Below are 17,195 nucleotides of genomic sequence, written 5' to 3'. Positions count from 1 at the left end.
CTCTTTCAAGAAGCTTTTCCTGATTCTTCAGTTGTTAGTGCCCATCCCCATCATTGATCTTATACATATATGTATGCATATGTATATATGTATACATATATTCACAATATAAACATGTACTATGCACAGATACATACAGAGACAGATGTAGTATTTATTCATCCATAGAATGTAAACTCTCTGAGAGCAAGGACTGTCCTCTTTTTGTATTTTTGTCCGCAGCAGCTAGCACAGTGCTTAACCCTTAGAGCCACTTAACTAATTCTTATTGATCAGATTGATTTGGCATGTGCAACCCAGATTCACCTGGGTTTGTAGTCTGCTTAAATCTATAGCTAGAATGCAATGACCCTTCTATTAACATGATAATCCTCCAAGGACAGAGCCCTATTATAAAGCTAGTCTGCAAATCGAGAGAAGTTCACCGATTGTGGGTCAGTGGACATGTGGTTCAGAGGGCAGAAGCTATAATGCTTCACTAGGTATAGACCTCTCTTGGGATCAGGGCCCAAGGCCAGATGAGAGGAATTCGTACAACTTGGCCATCTGGGGATGGGTTAATGCTTCCTGGACAAGGACCATGTTTAGTTTCAGTATAAAGCCCTGCCATGGGGCTGGTGGGGGGAAGGAGGGGAGGCTCAACTCAACCCCGAGAAAGTAGGGACACTTGCCTGCCCCACCACATGGGCAAAGTGGATCAGGAAGTCATAGCCTATCCAATACAGAGAATTAAACACCTAGAAAGAGTTCCCTGCCAAGGCATTCCATGTCTTGAAATGAATTCCTATGCCTCCCACATAGAGAGATGTAGTTTGAGGTAGTCAAAAAAGCATGGGACTAGGCATAAAGAGAGATCTAGATTTGAATCCCTCCTATGATATTCACCAGCTGTGTGACCATTGGCAAGTTGTTCGCCCTCTCTGAGCCTCAATTTCATTATCAGCAAAAGGAAGATAATAATTCATGAAGTATTTGCCTCACAGGGTTATTTCAAGAATCAAATGAGATTATGTATATAAAGTCCTTATAGATGTCATCTAATGTTATATGTCTATACTCTTTGTGATCATAATTAGTTTTTTGGGAAATCTTCAATAATTGGGCAGCCAGGTGGTGCAGTGGATAGAGTGCCAGGCCTGGAGTCAGGAACACTCCTCTTCTTGAGTTCAAATCTGGCCTCAGACATTTACTAGCTGTGTGACCTTGGGCAAGACACTGTTTGCCTCAATTCCTCATCTGTAGAAATGATCTGGAGAAGAAAATGGCAAATCACTCCGGTATCTCTGCCAAGAAAATCCCAAATGGGGTCACAAAGAGTCGGACAAGACTGAAACTACCTAATAACAGCAACTCATTAAAAAAATTCATTAACAGAAGAAATACTACCAGTCTTTGTGACCTACATAGCATAACATGTCTTAAAGGCTGCAATGTGCTTTGCTTATGTCATTTAATTTGAACTATGCAACAATTCAGTGAGATATGTACTTCAGGTATTATTTTCCCCATTTTACAGAAGAGGAAACCGAGACTTTGTGAGAAGTGATTTGCCCATGTTCATACAGTTAACAAGTATCAGAGCCAGGATTTGAACCCAGATCTTCCTAACATCAGCACAGCACTCAATCCACTGAGTCATACTGCCTTGAGAGCAGCACATAAGAGCAACGCCCTCTTTTTAGCATAAATGAAAACCTTTCCACTCTCACTTTCGCTGCAGATGTAAATAACTAACACTGTATCTTCCCAACATCAAGCTGTTAGTAGCACCCTCCATGAATATGCCTTAAATAAAATGTGTAACCTGCAATAAGAATGATCACAATAGACTCTTTCCTTTATATTTAGCACCGCAGAACCACGGGGTTTCTAGTTCACTCTGTCTGGCTCAGGTTCTGCTGTCACAACAAATCAACGAAGAAGAAAAACATGTTTTTCCACCCTTGCCTTTTTGCATGTCTCAGAGTCATATAATTACCTTACTCAAGTCCTTCGAGGATAAAAACTAGGGCGAGCTTTGTGCTCCGTGCATAAGATGTTTACCGATAACTCCACAAAACATGTCATTTTGTGGACGTGGAAGTGTCAGCTTTGGATTTGCAGAGGTTGCTGAGGTTCATAGACAGGCCCTGATAGTGGAGGGTCCTGATTGCTATACTGAGAGGTCTTCTGACAGTCTTCCCAGGTCCCTTCATAAGCTCAAAGTCGCCCTGTGAAGATGATCAGGCTGACCAGGCAGAGAACAGGCGGAGAACAGGCAGCCACCATTGCCGTCTATTGTTTCCTGAACTACCCTGCTCAGGCCTGCCATAAAGGATGTTCCTTTAGGAACCACCACCAACAACAACAAGAATAATACTTTAATAAATAATAATTATATTTTCATATATTCATTATACTATATATTCATTATATTATACATTTATACATATAAATTATAAATATTCATTTAATAATTTATAGATTAATCACAATATTTCATCAATTTTTTACTATTGATAAGGGTACTCCCTATAATGATGCATTGTACCCCCTCCACACCTTAATACAGGAATCCTTAATTTGGGCTCGGTGAACTTTTTTTTCATATATCTTAATAACTTTACTTCCATATAATTGGTTTCCTTTGTGATCCTATGCATTTTGTTTTATGCATTTAAAACATTATTCTGGTACAAAAATATTTATAGTAGCTCTTTTTGTGGTGACCAAGAATTGGAAATTGAGGGGATTCCCATCAATTGGGGAATGGCTGAACAAGTTGTGGTATATCAATGTCATGGAATACTATTGTTCCATAAGAAACGATAAGCAGGCGGACTTCAGTAAACCTGGAAAGACTTATATGAGCTGAGGCTGAATGAAGTGAGCAGAACCAGAGGAACATTGTACACAGTAATAGCCACATTGTGAGATGACCAACTTTGTTAGACTTAGCTCTTCTCAGCAATGCAAGGATATAAGACAACTCCAAAAGACTCATGATGGAAAATGCTATAGAGAAAGAACTATGGAGTCTGAATGCAGATCAAAACATACTATTTGATTTCTTTTTTCTTTTATTGTTTTGTTTTGTTTCTTCTTTCTTGTGGTTCCTCCCATTGATTCTAATACTTTTTTGCAACATGACTAATATGAAAATCCGTTTAATATGAATGTATATGTAGAGCCTATATCAGAATGCATGCCATCTTGGGGAGGGGAAAAGGGAGGGAAGGAGAGAAAATTGAAAACTCAAAAGCTTATGGAAGTGAATGTTGAAAACTAAAAATAAATTGATTAATTAAAAAAATATTATTTTGGGAAGTCCATAGGTTTAACCAGACTGCCACAAAGGTCCACGGCATAAAGCAATAATAATAGCTACCATTTATATAGTACTTTAAGGTTTGCAAAGTATTTTACATATGTAATCATTTTATCTTTAAAATAAACCTAGGAGGTAGGTGCTGTTATTATCCTCATTTTACAGATGAGGAAACTGAGGCAGATAGCAATTAAGTGACTTACCTAGGGCCATACAGCTAGTAAGTGTCTGAGGCCAGATTTAAAATCAGGTCTTCCTGATTCAGGGCCAGCACTCTATCCACTGTGCCATGTAGCCTGCCCTTGCTTTAGTCTCAGGTGTTCATGGGTTGTTGTAGCCCTCAAAATTTATGGCTGGTAGTGGTAAACCTTCTGGTGCTGAACCTCTCCAAATTTAGGTAGACTGCTGCTTAGATAGGACTTATAAGGCCTCAGTTCTTTCATGGAAGAACAATACTTTGGTACTTCAAGGAGTCATTAATATGGGTATCCCTTCTACCAAAACAGATTATGACCCTCTACAAATTAGTAGTCTATGTAAGTTTCTGTGTCCAAAAAATGTATCGCTCAATGTTGCCCACCTCCAGACTTGACTAGGCTGATCTTTGGACAGCAGATATATATGATCTACTTCTAGGCCTGTTGTCAAAGCCCTATCACCTTCCTGGGACATATGAAGGCTGTCTGCTCTTACAGCCTTTGAGAATGCTGGGTCACCTCCACACTGAGGCATCAGAATAGGACTTAATGGAGAAGAAGGATGATAATGACAATGCATACTTCTTGCTTAAGTATAGTGTAGAATGCCAAGGAAAAGGTAGCTGTTTACCAAGAATGACAGCAGGGCATTTCCAGACTTTGACTATTGAATTCCTTGGCACAGCAAGACTTGCAGGAATGGGGAATCAAGTCTGGATATCTCTAATTGTTAGGAAGTTTTTTTTCTCTTTATAGTGTGACTAAATCTACCTTAAATAAAGCAAACTACCTTCAACAGGAATATATCATAATGATCTTTGGCTTAAGATCCAGCACTACATTGCCATGAGCTTCTAATTCACTTGGTGGGGCTTCTGCTGATACAACAGTCAAGGAAGAAGACCTCTGATAACTTCCAGTAGTGGTCCCAGTTTGGCCCTCTGTGGCCCAGCAGAAAAAACAATCTAATGCCTTTTGAATAAAGCAGCCCTTCAAATATTTGAGGAGGTCTTCCCCTCAAAAAAAAAGTCTAAGCCTTCTTCAAGCTGAACATTCCCAGTTCCTTTAGCCATTTGTCATAGGAGATGGTCTGCATGTCCCTCATTAACAACAGAACAGGTGGAGACTGACTAACCAATTCGGACTGGAAATCTGTGCCCTTCTTCATTATGTTCCAAGTAAATTTCTATTTTCCCAGTATCATCCCTGTTAACTTCTCTATAGAGAAGCCATAAGGAATAGGAAAGACTGGAGTTAAATCCCAAAGAGCAGACATCAGTGCCTCAAACTGAAATAGCAAAACCTATCTTTACTTTGTGAGTAGAACTGGCAGTCTATGCTTCCAGCATACAATTTATTAAACTACAGATATCCCTTCCACATTGCAACTTTCCCCATTGTGGTTTCAATATATCACAAGTTGGCATAAAAAATTAACAGAGAATTTTGGGGGAGTTTTGTGGAAGCCACAGATGACATGTGAAGGCCAGCAGAAGATGACACAGAAAAAGTTTAGAAACTCAGAAATGCATAAATATGTGTATTACATGATGTCAATATAATTTATCTTTTAATACTATAAATAGACCCACATTTTATAATAAGGTACTATAAGCACCCCAGAAAAGAAAAAGAAAAAATTCAGACTTCTTCTCTGGTACCAACCAGAGGGCCAAAAAATTTTATGTGGATTTTCCAGGTTGCCAGGGGTATCACACCCTTAATCCCCATGATGTGGAAGGGATAACTGTAAATAAAAAAGTTAAATCTTTCTGTGATTCAAATATAGATTAGAAATAAGATGATTTGCCACATTTGCTTGTTTTCTCCCCTGTGCCAGCCAATGGATTGTTACAGTACTGGATTCACAAAAGACTTATAAATATGCCCTGGTTGATTTATTGCAAAAGTTGTCTCCATTGTGCCAAATGCTTTTCCCTCGATTTAGAAGGTGGCACCATGACACTAGCATTTTCCCCTGAAATATTTCACATCTATTTCCTTCCATCACTGTTCAGAATTATGTCCTTATTTCTTTTCAGCACAAGATGAGGGCAGTCATGGTCAGACAGCTCATGCAAAAAAGGTGTGGACATTTTAGGAGACTGCACTCTCAGTGTGAGTCAGTAGTGTGGCATGGTAACCAAAAAACCTGAAGGGGTTTTGAGTTCCATTGAAAGAGGCGTAGTGCGTGCATGCCCAAGGAATGTGATACCTCTGATGCTCTGCCTTGGACAGAATATGTCTGGAGTATTATGTTCATATCTGGGCACCACATCTTAGAAAAGACATCACAAAATTGGAGCATATCCAGAAGAGGACAGCCAGGATGGTAAAAGAGTTAGAGACCTTGCTGGGTAAGTGCCCACTGAAGAAACAGGATATTAAGCCTGGACTAGGGGAGACATAGGAGAGATGTGATAGTTCTCTTTATACATAAAAAGCCTTGAACTTTTGCTGCCTGCCCCCAGGGGAAGAACTAGGAGCAAGGGATAAAAGTTTCAGGAAGTAGATTCAGGCTCAAGGTAATGGAAAACTTTACAATTAGAGCTATCCAAAAGAGGCATGGACTGACTCAGAAAAGACGGCGTTCCCCTTGACCATTGCAGGTTTCTTCAGTGATATACTAGAGATGTTCCTGCTCTGGCATGTGTTGGACTAACTGGCTTCTGGGTCCCTCCCAGTTTCCAGATGTTATGACTCTGAGATTCCAGCTTATCACCTTACATATTAACAAGCTGTTCTCTCTACTGGCATGGTCTTTTGTGACCTACCTGTACCATCACCCCCAAAGCCAAATGATATTAAACTACAGTCACATCAATCTTTCAAAAGATGAATAAAAAATGCCTCTGGTTATCTCCTCTCATCCTCTTATTGTTTTCCTGTCACAGGATAAGAAATGAGCAGGCAACATGGGATCATCTAAAGGGCACTGAATTCACTAGATTTGCAATCCTAAAACTGTCATGTCCTAATGGTGGCAAGCCATTTCATCTTTCTAAGCCTCAGTTTCCTGATTTGTAAAATGTGTATGTTGGGCTAGATAATCTCTAAGATCCCTTCCAGTTTTAAATCTTGATTAAAAAAATGACAACAATAACAATTTTTTGCAGCACTGTTGAAAGATACCTTTCTGAATGAGTATGAGAGTAAGCAAAGACTGGGCCAGAATTCTAAAGTGACTGCTTATGCCCACTGCTCCACACGCATAGTTTCAAAGAGCTATTTTTCTCAGTGGTTGAAACTATCTCCTTCAACTCATCTCTCTCTCAGAGTCTGAGCCTGTAGCTCTTTTGTGCACAAATCCCCATTGAAGCTTGTTAAATTACAAGCCATTGAAGACTGTGGAATTGGGCTCAAAATCCATGAGTTCTGCTATAATGAGAATGAATGAAGAAAATATACCCAAAGGAACCACTATGGGGAACAGGATACAAGAAAGACATACCTTACCCCTCCAAGTGCAGGCTGTTTAATTTCAGAAAGCAATATTTATTTCCAAAAGTTTGAATGTTGCCTGCTAATCTATCTGGAAGGAGGGGAACTAAGAAAATTGGTCAGTCATAAAGACATAGTGTGTCCATAGAGGGCAGTCTTGGTATACACATAACACAATTCCAAAATTACATTTGTTCTCACAGTACAAAAATATGCTATAAATTTGCCATTACAACAAAATCAACATCTTTTTTTATATTAACAATGTTGTATAGCCAATTATTTGTGTTTATATCATATATGTTTGGGATTTTTTTCCTCTCAATACAAACAACACTCCCTGTTTGCTTAGATAAGCGTATGTTAGTTGAAATTAAATCACATAGCTAAAAAGTTGACTTGTTCTAAATGTTGTTACACCTCTGCACATGACTAAGTCGAAAGTAGGGAAAGGGGAGAAATGTCATCACTAAGCTGGACATTTTATTTTTCCCAGAAAGAGGACAAAGAACACTTCCATCTGGGTTGGAAATAAAGCTAACAGATTTTCACTCCTTGCAAGACATGTGATCAAGGTGTTTTCATTTGGATTTTAAGAGATGGTAGATAGAGAGCTGAAAAGGGTCTTAGAGGTCACCTGGTCCAACTTCCCCATTTCATAGATGGTGTAAGTGAGACCAAAGAGGGAAATGACTTGCTCAAGGTCATCACTCAGGTAACAAAGCAGGGATCTGAACTCAGCTCGTGCAAGTTCTGTGCTCATCCCACAGTACTGTACGGTCTTTTGCATAAGACGTAAGTCTTCTTGCCCAAAGAATGTAAATACGACAGCTCAACAGTTTCTACCTTGGTAAAGTCAGGAAGATCTGAATTAAAATCCTGATTCAGACGCTTGTTCGCTGTGTGACCCTGGGCAAGTTACTTAACTTCTCTAAGCCTCAGTTTCCCCATGTGTAAAATGGAGATAATAACAGCACCAACCTCACAGGGCTGTTGTGATGATCCAGTGAGATAATATTTGTAAAGTGTTTTGCAAACCTTAAAGCACCATGTAAATGCCAGGAAAGAAATGACACTTTTTGAAGATGTAGACAGAGATAAACTATTTATCAAGTCAAACACAAATTTTGACTATTATATGTAGTGATTGGAATACTGCACAGTTAATTTTTAATCAAGTAGTTCCCTAGATTGTGAAGAGTATATTAGGCACTGAGTGTGTTTAATATTTTACAGGAAGCTGATATGCAAAGAAACAAATCACTGATGAATAAAAGCAATGTACTACATATTATTCCTCTCAGAATTCATAAGTCACCTGACCTTACTTTCTCAAGCAGATTCCCATCATACATTATTTTCCCCAGATAAATGTCCATCAAGAATGCGGTGTTTTTTATATACTTGATTTCTTTTTTTTAATTTTTTTTATGTCAAATAACAAGCATTATAAAGCACCTACTATGCTGCAGGTATTTTGTTAGGTTCTGAGAATACAAAAATCAAAGATTGTGTGGGGCAGAGGTAGTCCCTGCCCTTGAGGATTTTACATTCTATTGTCACATACATTTACAGAAATAAGTACTGCTAGGTCCTGATTAGTGCAAATAAGGAATCTTGTGCAGTGATTACTTGTATTCAAATTTGCACTATTGAAAGTCATAATTGTGTAAAATATGGTTATTGGATTTCAGCCTAAGAAAATGAGCAGGGTCTGTGGGGTGTTCAAGGAGGACTGACACCTCTGGTATGAGGGCTGCTAAGCCATTTTCAGGGCTGCTCAGCCACCTTTGGTATCCACCTGTTACCCAACTTTCACCTGTGGCTCCAAGAAGCTATAGCAGGTGAACAGTCACACCCCAGTAAAACTGTCTCAGCAGATAGGCTAAACCAGGTTGAGGGTAATTGACAGGCCTCAAACCCATCAGTGAGTTAACACCAGAGTAGTCACAGAGTTTTGGGGAGGAATGGAGTTAGAAACAGCAACAGCAATAGTCACTCACCACTGAAGACTTGTCTGTCTCATGACCTTCTCATCATCATGTCTTCCACTTACCTAAATGCAATTAACTGGAATTTAATAGACTACGTCATTGTAAGGAGAAGAGACAAACAGGATGTGAGAGTGACAAAGGCAACGTGTTGCACAGAGCACTGGACTGATCACAGACTTATCTTCTCCAAGCTAAATAATCACATTCCACAAAACTGGCAGCCCCAAGGTAAGACCACTGTCAGGAGACTCAACAGATTAGAGTGCTTCTCCATGTGTGAACAGTTTATTGCTGATCTGGAGGGAAAGCTGAGTCAGCACACACTGAGCAAAAGTGGAGCAGAAAATGAGTGGGCAGCTTTCAGAGACTTGGTGTATGGCATTGCATTTGCTTATCTGGGCCAGAACACTTGCAAACATCAGGACTGGTTTGATGAAAATGATGGAAAAATTCAGAAGCTGCGAAACAAAAAACAAGAATTCCACAGGGTTTACCACCAGCATAGTTCATCTGTGTCTAAGAAGGCAGCATTTAACTACACCAAAAGTAAAGTACAAGTGAAATTTACAGAGATGCAGGATTCTTGGCTCAGTAGGAGGGCAGATGTTTTATGCCAACCCAAAGTGCTTCTACCATGCCCTAAAGATTATTTATGAGCCAAAGACCACAGCTCAACTACTCAGCACTGATAGAGCCACACTGATCAGTAATAAGGACATGATGCTGGAGGCATGGGCTAAAGACTCCCCTGGTGAAGCCATTGACCATATATCTCAGGTGGAAGTCAGTCCCTCTCAAGCTGAACTTTTAACTGAAGAAATGGTTTGAATGCCATTAGGCTCCTGTCATATGGCAAAGCACCTGATGCTGATTCCATCCCAGTAGAAATTTACAAGGCAGGAGGACCACTGTTGATACAAAAACTGACTGAAATCTTCTGGGCAAGAGGCAGGTTATCCCCCAGGAGATCAAGGATGCCTTCAATATCCATCTCTATAAAGGAAAGGGAAATAGGTTGTCCTACCATAATCACAGAAGGTAGTGTCTCTCTTAGTCATTGCTGGCAAGATTCTTGCCAGAGTCCTCCTTCAGACTGATCCTTCATCTGGAAAATGGTAATCTACTCAAAAGCCAGTGTAACTTCAGGAAGGGCCAAGGAATAGTCAACATGGTGCTTATTGCCCAACAACTCCAGGAGAAATTCCAGAAGCAGGAAGTTATACACAACATTCATCGACCTGACCAAGGCCTTTGATATTGTCAGGGCTTGTAGAAGATCATGGTGAAATTTGGTTGCCTGAAGACATTCATCAGTATTGTAGGCCAGTTTCATGATGGTATGCTTGCACAGGTTCTGGATAAAGGAGAATGCTTTCATACTTTCCCAGTCACCAATGGAGTGAAGCAGGCTCCCATGCTTTTTATTATGATGTTTTCCACAATGTTGTCAGATTCCTTCAATGAGAAAAAAAACAGCATCAGGGTCAGCTACCATGCTGATGATAAATTATTTAACTTGAAAAGGCTACAAGCCAATACTAAAGTGGAGGGAGAGTTGGTACATGACATTTTGTTTATAGATGATTGTGCACTCAATGCAGCCTCTGAGGCTGAGACGCAACAGAGTATGGATTGATTATCAGTTGCTTATGCTAATTTTGGCCTGATAGTCAACACCAAGAAAACAGTTTCACCACCAGCTAGCACCACACCATCCATATGTGGAACTATTGATTATAATAAATGGAGGAATTTTGAATGCTATGGATAAGTTCACTTACCTTGGCAGTATACTTTCCAGGAATGTCCACATAGATGATGAAGTTGATACATGCATTGCCAGACCTAGCTCAGTGTTTGGGACGCTCTGAAAGAAGGTGTAGGAGAAAAGAGGTGTTAGGCTACATTCCAAACTGAAGGTCTACATTGTGATGACTTCTTCATTGGATATCTGTGAAACCTGGACGGTCTACCAGTGCCATGCCAGAAAAACTAAACAGTTTCCACTTTAATTGTTTTAGGAAGATTCTGAAGATTACCTGGCAAGCTGAGGTACTAGGCACTGAGGTCCTCTCTGAAGCTGAACTGCTAAGCATTCAAACTATTGCAGAGAGTACAATTCCAATGGGCTGACCACGTAGCCTGAATCACGAACACATATTTACCTAATAGACTATTTTATGGAGAACTCTCACAACGGAAGTACTCACACAGAGGTCAGAAGAAGATGTACAAGGACACTCTCAAGGTATCTCTGAAGAACTTTAGTAACAATTTTGAGACATGGGAGATTGCCCAGCATGGTGTGTCCACATCAAAGAAGCTCTGTGCTCTGTGAGCAAAGCAGAATCACAGTAGCACAAAGGAAACACGAGATGTGCAAATCTACAGACATCGCCATCCCAAATGTTCAAAAGGACTCTTTGTGCCCAACCTATGGTAGAACTTTCCGAGCTCATATTGGACTGATAAGTCACAATCTAACACACTGTACCTTGACCCCAACATCATGTGACTGTTTAATGGGATTCCTTATTTGGAATAATGATATATCAAAAACACAAGGTTAATTTGGGGAGAGAGAACATTATGAACTAGGGGACCAGGAAAGGCTTTGTGTAGAAGTCAATACTTACAGAGGTGGAGGAAGGAGTATATTTCAGACATGGGGGCAGGGAGAGAGTCAGTGTAACAGCACAGAAAAGTGAATCCTTGATTTTCTCCATGTCCCTAACACAAAACGTTTGCATGAGCTGTTGTCTCCCCACCCCAAAATTCATCTCCTAGTAATCAACCTTCAGCAGATGAATCCCTGTGAACTCACCTGGACTGGTGTTTCAATCACAGGCATGGAGTGTATCATTTACCTGTATCCACAGCTTCTCCAGCTTGGTAAGACCCAACAGAATTTGCATTTCATTTGGATCATTAGGCTGGTGCCCAGAGAGTAAATAGGTACATTCCAGTTTAATAGGGCTAAGTAAAACTTGCTTCACTCTCATAGCCTTTGAGTCCCTTCCACAACAAGAAAGCAGCAGACAGGACTTTAGTGAAATGAAATACTATGTAATGGGGTTGGAGTAGACTGTGGGGGCCGACCTCAGAACATGTGTAGATATTCCCTTCCCAGTTCCATAAGTAAAGATATGGAAGCTTCGAGTAAGCCTCTTTATAGCCATAATGACTCAGAGTTTTGTACTGTATGATAATAAAGAGTTTTATAATTGGCTGCTGAAGTCAGGAGGACTCCAGAAAGGGAGGAAATACTTCTACTACAGGAGTTGAGTTGCCCCTTTATTACCTTTGTACTGTTTGTACTCTTTCCCCTCCCCCTATGAACTCTAAGTATATTTGTGATATATTAACCCCAGGCTTTGAGGGGAGAATTTGGGGGTGGGGCTAGGCAATGGGGTTAAGTGACTTACCCAGGGTCACACAGCTAGTGAGTGTCAAATGTCTGAGGCTGGATTTGAACTCAGGTCCTCCTGACTCCAGGTCCAGTGCTCTATCCACTGTGCCACCTAGATGCCCCTTGGAAGAAATTTTTTAACAATCATTCTTACTATAACTTCTTAGTAAATATCCTTTCTTGAATCTAATTGTCTATTTGGGTGATTATTAATGGGAAACAAACCAGAGGGGGCTTAGGAAAACAATACTAGACATACAATATCCTAGCCCCACCCTCTAAAACTCTGAAAGTAGTATTAGTGGGTCACCCTCTAAAACTCTGAAAGTATTATTAGTGGGTTACCCTCTAGGGATAGCAAACCATGAATATGAGAGTGAGTTGAGGGAAACTCCCCCATGCTATATCAGCAAAAGCCTTCCCAGGAGTGGGAATAAGGATCTGAAGCTTGATGCAGATTGTACAACACGGAACTCCTAGGAATTAGGAAGTAAGGAAGGTATAGGGAAGGAAGGAAACAGACATATATTAGGCACCTACTATGTGCCCAATAGGATGCTAAGCACTTTTACAAATATCTCATTTGATTCTCAAAAACAACCTCTGCAGGTAGGTGCTGTTGTTATACCCATTTTATTATTGAGGGAACTGAGGCAGATAGAGGTTAAGTAATTTTCCCAGGGTACCACAGCTAGTATGTGTCTAAGATGGAATTTCAACTGAAGTCTTCTTCACTCCAGGTCACTTATTGGCTGTATCCACTGAGGTCTCTAAAGTAAGGAAACAGGCAAATGCAGTGTAAAGGGTTCAGGACCCAGACTTGACTAAGAGACTGGTTGGTAAGAAGACAGAGAGTTCTTGGGACAATAAATAGGGGGAAACGGCTAAAGTTAAGGTTAAAATAATGAAAAGGAGTATGGAACTAAGGAGCGCAGTGGATGGGAATTCTGGTCTTGGAGCCAGGAAGAACTGAGTTCAAATCCACCCTCAGACTAGTTGTGTGAACCTAGTCAAATCATAACCTCTGTTTGTTTCAGTTTCCTGATCTGTAAAATGGGAATAATAATAATAGCACCAACCTCCTAGGGTTGAGAGGATCAAATGAGATAATATGTGTAAAGGGCTTAGCACAGTACCTGGCACATAGTAGGTACTATATAAATATTAGGTATGATTATTATTATTTCCCTTCCTCTATCTTTCCCTCATTTCCTTCCTCTCTGCCACAATGGTTGATAAGCTGGGAAGGGGGAAGGAGGAAGGAAAAGAAGCAAAGAAGAGAGAAAGGGAAAGAAGAGAAGGGGAGGAGGAGAAAGTGACAAGTAAGTATAAGGGAACAGTTAACTGTCAACATCCCCCACTGTTTCTGACAACCTGGGCAGAGGTGGATAAGGAAAAGAAAAGATAGGGGTATCTGCCAGCTTCTGACATTCAGTCATGGGTCATGGTGGACACTGCCTATAGTTTAATCTAAGGTGAGTTACTAAGTAGAAACATATGTCTTCTTTGATGTAATCTTATTACTATTATTTTGTTAAAAGTTAACCCAATATACTGCACTTAAAAGAACAACTAAAAAATCTTGTTCAGTAAGAGTCTGAAAAATGTGATAATTTGGAAAAGAAGTTTTTATTTTTATTGAGGCAGAAAAACAGATATCTCAGGTTGGCAAAGATGTTCTTTTGATTGGGACTGAGAGAAAGAGATGTAAAAAGTCACTTTTTAAAAAGTAGCAAAAAAAAACAATTGAAATCAAACTTAATAAAAACACAACTCACATCTGAACTAACAGCTCAAATGCCAACTGGATCTTTTCACTTACAATTTATACATAACTCCTACCAACATTTTAATTCATGTTTCTCTTATAGAAAATTTAAAAGTTGAATTATAAGTATTCACTCCCTACATTAGCCCTTTAATTGCCATAGGAACACTAGCACATTTTAAAGGTCACTGTATGACCAGAACATATAAGATATGAAAATAGAAAAACAAAATTAATGTATTTAGTTATCTACTATACAAGAAGAAAAAACATAGTGATATCACTGTTCAATCAACAGATCAGCCAGTCTTTATTAAGTGCCTATCATGTGCCAGGCACTTTGCTAGGTGCTAGAGGTATAAATACAAGAATGAATGAATGAATGAATGAATGAATGAATGAATGAATGAATGAATGAATGAACGAATGAAAGATCTCTGATCTTAAGGAACTTACATTCTACATCAGTGTGAGTACTCCCTCCACCATTGCAAATAGCAACCTCTTTATATTTCTGTATATGGTTTTATGTATTATTGTAGCTAGAAACATCCATTAACCTTCAGTCAATGAGCTAATTTAGCTAGGCTGGTACTCAGATGACCATTTGTAACTGGTTTGTACTGGAAACCTTTCCAACTTGAAGGTGTGTTCCCACGGCATAACTGAAGGTCACTTTCACGCCAAAATGAGGCAGAGAACTTTAATGGAATATATAGATATAGATATGGTGATAGGTAGATAGAAAGAAAGATAGATAGATAGATAGATAGATAGATAGATAGATAGATAGATAGATAGATAGATAGATAGATAGATAGTTAGGTAGATATAAAAAATTAAGAGGCAGCAAATTCCCTGGAAAGAACCTGGAAGTTCCTGGATTCAGAAGACCTAAACTTGAGTCTCAGCTCTCAAAGTAGCTAACTAAATAGCTCTGTACAAATAATTTAATCTCTATAAGCAGAGATTAAATCAACTAAAATCATCCTTTCTTTCCTCTTTTACAAAATGGGAATAATAAAGCTTGCGCTATCTTGAAGGACTCTCTTTCTCCAATCATTGTATCCCCAGTGCTTAGCATAGAGCCAGCATATGATAGGTGCTTAAGAAAAGCTAGGTGACTGACTGACTGACTGACCAACTACCTACCTCATGGGACTTCTAAGGAAAGTAGATTTTAAAACTTGAAGCATTCTATCATTTTGAGCTACTGTTATTTCCTCAACATTTTATTAATATCACCTTGTAGAAATTTAAGAACATCGAGAAGACCCAAGGTGATTAGCAGGACCTCTGTGTAAAAATTTGCCAAACCTATATAAGGTGTGTAAAGTGAAATGGGACTGAAACACAGAACTTGAAAGACCTAATTAATGAAACCAATTCTACAAAGCTGGTATTATCTCTGCTGTTGAGGACAAGTCAGGGAGTTTTATGTGAAACAAATATATAATTATGGTTGTGAGTCAGTGACTATAGTTATGTTACACCAAAGCATTGGAGTCACCTCAAAATTTATTGGTTGTGTTAGGACCAGGCACGAAAGGCAGTGTGGCATAATAGTTAGAAGGATGACCTTGGAGTCAAGAAAAATCTGAATTAAAATCCTGCCTCTGACACATACTGGCTCCATTACCTTGGGAAAATCACTAGGTCTTTCAATGCTCCAAGCAACTCTGTAAGACTATTTGTTGGAGTCAGGAGGACCAGAGTGCAAATCTGACCTCAGACACTTGACACTTACTAGTTGTGAGACCCTAGGCAAGTCACTTAACCCTGTTTACCTCTGTTTCCTCATCTGTAAAATGAGCAGCAGAAGGAAATGACAAAGTACTCCAGTATCTTTGCCAGGAAAACCCCAAGTGGGGTCACAAAGAGTTGGAAATGGCTGAAATGACTGAACAACAACAACAACAAAGCTATGCTTAGCTTTAAAAATTATATTTCACATGCATGTGTAATTTCAGGTGGAGGGCAAGATTTTTCAGGCGTGGAGAGCAAACATTGGTTTTGTATACTCATTTTAATGGACTGTGATCAAACCAAACAAACAATAGTATGATTTTTAAACCATCTAAGGGTAGAATCTTGCCAACTCTGAGTCCAGACAGGGTGGAGCTAAGGAAGTTATTTAATAAATCATGAAAAGCTTCTTGGAGGAGGAGAGATTTTGAGATTGACTTAAATGGCAGGAGAAACAAAGTACGTCAAGCAAAAGAAAAGGAGTTCATACTAGGCTTAGGCACCGTCATGATGCAATGGAAAGAGATGTGGATTTGGAGTCAGACGCCTTGAGTACAAATCCTACCTTTGACTTACTACCTAGTAGAGTGAGCTTGGGCAAGTCATTTAACCTGCATGGGCCTTGGTTTCCTCATTTGTTGGACTAGATGGCAAGTTCCTTCCATCTCTAGACCTATTAATCTAGGAGACGCTGAAGGGGAATGAAATGGCTAGATTGGGAATCAGTAAATGGATTATAGGATCATACTTTGACACCAAACAGTTGCAGAGTTAACTAATTTGACCATAGTTCATGATTGCAGGCAAAGGGAGGTCAGCAAGTATCTGCTATGTGCCAGGTACTGTGCTAAGATACAAAGATGCAAAAGAAACAGTGCCTGCACTCAAAAAGTTCACATTCTATTGGAATCATCCGTTCTACACACATACTATCTTACAAATGAGGAAACTGAGGCTCAGAGATGTTGAGTGACTTGTCCAAGGTCACACAGCTCACAAGAGGCAGAGCAGAAATTCCAACCCAGGTCTTTTGACTCTAAAACCAGAGTGCTGTCCACTACCTCTCCAAGGCAAAGTGGGCAGCATGTGGCACTTTTCATTCCCGGAATGAGTTTTGAGCTCCCAAGCTGATAAAACAAACTGAGGGCCACCCTTAGGCTGAGCACTCACTTAGAATTACAGAATACTCACAGAATTGTAAAACAGGATGAGTAAGAGAGAGATTTGGGCAGTGATATGGCCATTGGCTATAGAAGAAATTGTGAAAGTAGGTAACTATAATGAGAAAGTGTGTGTCTACAGACAACAGACCAGAAGGCCCAAGACACAATAT

The sequence above is a fragment of the Vombatus ursinus genome, unplaced genomic scaffold (genome assembly GCF_900497805.2).
Source record: "Vombatus ursinus unplaced genomic scaffold, bare-nosed wombat genome assembly UNPS02014791.1, whole genome shotgun sequence".
Taxonomy (NCBI): Eukaryota; Metazoa; Chordata; class Mammalia; order Diprotodontia; family Vombatidae; genus Vombatus; species Vombatus ursinus.
Note: the sequence above shows the minus strand (reverse complement) of the source record.